Raw genomic sequence first — 6000 nt, forward strand, 5'->3', positions numbered from 1 at the left:
GTAAGTTGTGTCTGTGACTGTTGAGGACCTGACTGTAACCGGCGTACTGCCGGTAAACATCAGAGCAGGTTATTTTGACTTTTTTTCTCGTCCTTTCGACTTTGATCTCAAATTATTTTTTGACTGTATTCTTGTCATTTCAACTTTATTCCCGTCATTTTGACTTTGATCTTGAATTTGTTTTTCAGCTTTATTCTAGTCATTTCCACTTTGATCTTGAAATTTCAATTTTATTCACATCATTTCGACTTTATGCTGCATTCCATTTGTATTCGGAAGTCAGAATTTGCGAGTTCCCGGTGGGAACGGCCAACAGGAACAGCTCCCGAAGTCGGAATTTCCGACTTGTAAGTTAGAGCACCCACACCAACCCCGAGTTCCCAGTAGGAGATTCTGAGTTCAGTTGTACAATGTAAATAAGCTTCTATTATATTATATATATACATATTCTTTTCTAACAATTTCTGACTAGTGTTTGTTGCAATTAAGCAGCTTTGTATACATAGTATAATTCGATGTTTATTGTCCGAATTCTGAGTAAGCACAGTCATTCAATATATAGTCCACTCAATGTATCCCACAATGCATTTTGTAAAGTAGTGTATTAGAGATGCTCACTATAATAGCAATATATACCATCATGAGTTCAAACTGAAGGAATGGCTGATTACATGATTAGTGATTACTGATAACATGAAAAATCTTTAAAAACTGTCAGAGAATGACTCTAAGCTCTCTGCTAAACTTTCAGACAAACGTGTCTCACAACTTCGAGTAGAGAAACAAACAACACAGACGTTAGCCGCTAAATTTTTCATTGCGGATGATGCATTCACCGGACTTTGTAATTCTCAAATATAGCATAAGTTGCTGTGCAAATATATGGTTTATGAATTTTATAAATAATGTGTAATAAGTTATTCTATTTGGCTGTTGCGGAAAATACGCCAAGTATAACATTAGTTATCACTGAAATAAAAAACGTTTTGCAGTGTTTGAGAGTAATAATTACTGTAAATCCCTAGCCGTCCATGAGCGATGCGAGTGTAATTACGTCACTGTTAGCGGCTGGCGAGTGAGTGAGTAGTGTTGGAAATGTTGTTTTAATTTAGCTGATGTAGTCCACTACATCTAATTCACTATATAGTGAGGAGTGAGTAGAGAATGAGTGAATGATTTCGGACACAACCTAAGATAAAAGTTTCTGTCTCCTCCTTGCTCAGAGTTGCTCTTACAACCTTCCTGAATCACTCTTAAGCTAAGACTCCTTGCTAGGAATTTTTAGTTAGGAGCTCTCTGAGAGGACTCTGAGAACCTTTGTGAATATGGGCCCAGGTTATCTCTGTGTGTGTGTGTGTGTGTGTGTGTGTGTGTGTGTGTGTGTGTGTGTGTGTGTGTCATGTTTTAATTCTTTTTTGTATTTTTAGTATAGTATGGTAACAGTATTTTTATATTTCAAATTCGGACTTTATATTTCAAAATCAGATCTCTCCCATTTTTTTTCACAGGAAATCTTGTTCTGGAAAGCAAAAGATACAGAGTTTGAAAACCCATGGCACAGCATCTAAAAATTCGGAGGCCTTTTAGCTATGGATACCATCTATGGATAACTGTTAAACCTGAATCCGGAGACAACCCCAACCTCTTTCTGAAGAGTTTGACCTTGCCCAGGCTGGTCTTGGAAAAAGGCATGCCGACATGTCCAGGGATATGGGCCATGAAGAGGTGATATATTAAGAAAATGCAACCGTAACATACAAGTGACTTGTTATGCAAATTAGTTGATTACTGATTTAGTGTTGTAGATAATCTACAAAACACAGCACTGAAGAGTGAAGAAGATTAAAAAACAAGTTGCTGTGATAGAAAACCTGTTGTAAGTCTCCCCCCCCCCCCAAGTTAAAAGCTAAGTCGAATAATAAGTAAATGCGTGCTTCTCTTCATAAATATCTGAAGATACTACATGTATTATATGGGATTATTTTACTTGAAGATGCAACTTACATTACCCGTTTTTGCTATTCTTTTCAACCAAGATTCTTATTGTACTTTTGTAGAGGAATAGACCATTTTGAGACGGGTAAGGCAAATGCCTTGAGCCAGGAAAATGGAGAAGTCATCAAAACGTAAATCTAGTGTGTAAATACATGAAGTTATCCTTGTGCATTTGTTTTCAACACAAGTAGTTTACATCTACTGATTATGCTTACTGTTTGACAGTGTTGATGATATCTTGGAAACCATGTGTCGAGGAGTTGATGTTGAAAAGCAGTTCCATATCCAGATCTCAACAAACATCCTTGAGAGAGGCCTTCTGCAGTGGTAACGCCAGCAGAAAAATTCCCCCACTGCTACACTGGCAGTCACCTTCTTTGGAGTCACCCACCTGTGTCCACAGGGGTGGACACAGGTGGCGTCCGAAAAAAAATTGTCACTGGTAAATCACCAGCAACACTTTTTCAGTCTTACACAGAGTCTTACAGAGCAAGCAGAAAATTAGATCAAGACTTAGATATTGATTTAATTATTTAGTCATATTGTTCTGGCTTTTCTAACAAAACTGTGTCCCTGACCCCTGTCCATGATTCTCCTAAGAACCATGTGTCTTAAAGGGGTTCAATTTTATGATCTTTAAGCTACTGAATGAGAGTTTGTAAAAAAATGAAAATAAAAAAGAGGCCATCCTATGTTAAACTTTCATCTGTTAAAAAAGATATGCACTTACTGAAGGATTTCTATTCTTGAGAAGTGTGTTATGCTGCAAACTTTGTTTCTCTTCTCTTCCTGTCTTTTCCTGTCTAAAGTCTTATTTACTGCTGGTACAAATTAGAAGAATTATAAAAACATGCAAATTATTTTGTTTGAGCACCACAGTAAATGCTTTGTTTTGTTTTGTTTTGTTTTGTTTTTATGTTGAAATGGTGACTGGAACTGAAGGTCGATTCTTTGAGGGACCTCAACATAACAAAAGCCCACAATATTCTCTGACTGATTTTGATTGTGGTCTCTTCAGCGAGGTAGCTCCAAGGCTATCTCGCTAGGCTAAACTTGCTTCGTAGAACAGGGCCCAGGTCCCTTTGCAGATGCGGAAGGAAAACATGCTGGACAAAGAAGAGGTGGATGCTATCAGAGGGATCTAGAAGACCTTCATCTTCAAGGCTGTGAAGACTCTCATAGTGCACATTTGTTACAGCCATCCTTGCGTCTCGCCACAGGCGTTCTAGTACAAGTTCTAGTACAAGTACAATTAACTTCAAATTCTCACAGTGCATTTGTTTTGTTTTTTTACCATAGATGATTTTTTTTGCTGAAAATTATAAATAAATGCATAAATACCATTGATTGTGCACCCTCTTTCCTGACGGGAAACTGCCCCTGCCACACCCCCTGAAAGTGAACATGCACCGTGCTATGTCAGCATTTTCAACTCCTTGGTCTCATTGATCAGACTTTGTGCAGCGCTAACAGCTCAGTAAAAGCATGGGTGATGTTCTCCGGCATCTCAACCTGGCTGGAAAATGTTCTAAAAAGTTGCATCTCCTGGTTGACAACAAACTGGAAATAGTCCACATCTAGGGGCAATTTTTGTGTGAATTGAGAAAGTTTGATTAGAAGCCACTGAAGAAATTCCCGTTTTTAGTTCCTCCTAGAAAAAAATAGCTCCATGCTTCTTTTTCTTTCATCAAATTAACTCTAGAACTTAAAAGGAGCAAAAAGAGGACAACTTTATGTCGAAACGAAACATGCGCACTGCAGTTAATCTGTAATCTATCCCGGTAGTTTACCTTCATTGAAACTTGCAAACACTTGCCACAAGGGATGAATGGAGCAATAAAATGTTTTCAAGGTCTGTGAAACGTGCGATGATTGGCACATGGAGGGAGAGCTGACATATTCACAATTCTTCCAGTATTTATTCAGTGTAAGAAGACAGTAAAACACATGAATTGTCTTCTAAAATTTCCCTTGTACCTCTGTTCCTTTAGCGGTGCTACACGGCACAACTGTGACATCTAGTGGACGAAATAAATAATTGCATGCAGCTAGATGTCTGAACGGTGCTGCACTGAAACCTGTGACCATCGGAATATGTGACCGCAGGGGGCGATGGCGGGCATTGACGATGTGTGCATTGTCCAAAAAAGAGGAGGAGAAGTTGAGTTACATAAATGGCGTACTCAAAGATACATCTGGGGTAAATGTTTGCAAAATCTGAAGAAATTGTGTGTAATTTATACAAAGCAGTCGATTGATGTTGCTTTATCTGCTACCCACGAGTAAGCACCGCTTGTGATGGCTTCCTACTGATAAAGGAGAAACCATCGTATATACAGCTACATAACCCAGGAACTAAAAACCCTACATTAGATCAGGCGACTTTTAAAGGAAATGTATACTATAATCTACGTTTGCTAAGAGCTACATTTTATGTAAAAGTCTATATGAACTGTTTCAAATATGTAGTTCGCTGTGCCTGCTCTCTCATGAGATACATGTACAAATCCTTTTAAATTTACGTTTTAGTTCATCTATACTTATCTTCACGATCGTCATATAATGTAATCCCTCTAAACATGTTCAATAAATGAGTAAAAATTTAAAATGAGTGTTGTGGCTATAATTTAAAAAAACAACTATTTAAGAACATGCTGTAAGGAGACAACAGCGTAGCCATCAGATAATGTGACCCTGCTTTACTCACATAATAACTGATTAAATCACCCACATAACTTTTAATGTGGGCATTTGTCATCCTCTCACATTGATCTGGACTCAAGTATTCCTATTATGGATCATCATACAGTCAGAAACACAGAGCTAGGCGCCGCCCTGTTGGCTATGGCTGCCTTTTGCAGCAGCTCTCTCTTTTTTTGTCCATTTTTTGTCTTTTTTTTTTTTTGTCTCTTTTTCGTAATTTTTGTATTTGGAGTAGATCATTTCTTTGTTTGGCTCATTTGTTGGTCATGGACACAAAACTTTTTGTGGCTTCAGTGATATTTTTACTATTTTTGCTCCTGTGTTTGTCTGGAGATCCTACATGTAACCATGGCCACGTTGTTTACATGTGAACTCAGCTGTTAGCAGTCTGTAGCATGTCAATGCTAACTGGTGTAAGGCCTGATGTCTTCCCACAAGGTGAGGAGAAGGAGGTGAGGACGACATGCTGGTCCTCAGGTGTGAGCTAAGAAGTGACGATTTGGACCTGTCTTTCCATCCATTGTTATTGGGGACGTAGGATCTATCTCCAATAAGATGGACGAGCTAGCTATGCTAACCCAGCAATAGAGGGAAAACCAGAGGGCAGAGTCACATCATGCTATTCACAAACATGGCTAACGAAGCTAACATCAGACACCAACGCCATGTTGGAAGAGCTTCACCTGCTGTGAGCAGACAGGATACAGGAGACAGAGATGGAGCATGACTGAAGAAGCTCAGTCCTGGACCCTGTGGAGGTGGAGTCTGGTTGAACTGGTTGAACTGGAGAATGATGGACAAGCTGTCATCATCTATTATGGACCTTTTTGCACTTTCTTACTTTTGTTTTCTTGATTGCTGCCGTGATTTCAATTTCGTTGTACATGTTACAATGACAATAAAGTTCTATTCTATTATTTTCTGTTCTATTCTCTCCCACACAATCAACACAATCCCCCAAACTTGTATACAGGCACAGCACAGATGAACATGACAAAACTTACACACAATAAACATAGATAAATATGGGGAATGAACTGATACAGACAACAGAACCTCTCCTTCTCTTTTAGCGAACCCCCTTCAGTCTAGGATGCATCTGCCAGAATACCATACACATTCTCGGTCCCACATAATCAAGAAAGGGAGTCCATGTATGATGAAATGTTCCAATTTTCCTTTTTGGTGCGATATGTCAAATAATCTATGGGAAGCAGTGCAAATGTAACTTTGTGCCATTCTTGAGAGGGTTGGTGTCTTTTCTGAAATCCATTTAAGTTACAAACTTTCTTGCAGCATAGG

At 38.7% G+C, this 6000-nt stretch overlaps 1 long non-coding RNA gene across 2 annotated transcripts in view; it reads left to right on the forward strand.

Annotated features, from left to right (window-relative positions):
- The window catches only part of LOC141786547 (uncharacterized), a 31697-nt gene extending 26139 nt beyond the window's left edge, over positions 1-5558 (forward strand). For both annotated transcript variants that reach the window (XR_012597829.1, XR_012597830.1), the window contains exons 3-4: positions 1509-1725; positions 2221-5558. This is a non-coding gene — a long non-coding RNA (uncharacterized LOC141786547). The remainder of the gene's footprint in view (positions 1-1508; positions 1726-2220) is intronic.
- Positions 5559-6000: the final 442 nt, after the last annotated feature.

Source organism: Halichoeres trimaculatus, unplaced genomic scaffold (assembly GCF_033239565.1).
Source record: "Halichoeres trimaculatus isolate MK-OKI-2021-1 unplaced genomic scaffold, fHalTri1.1 fHalTri1_scaffold_42, whole genome shotgun sequence".
In the NCBI taxonomy this organism is placed as follows: domain Eukaryota; kingdom Metazoa; phylum Chordata; class Actinopteri; order Labriformes; family Labridae; genus Halichoeres; species Halichoeres trimaculatus.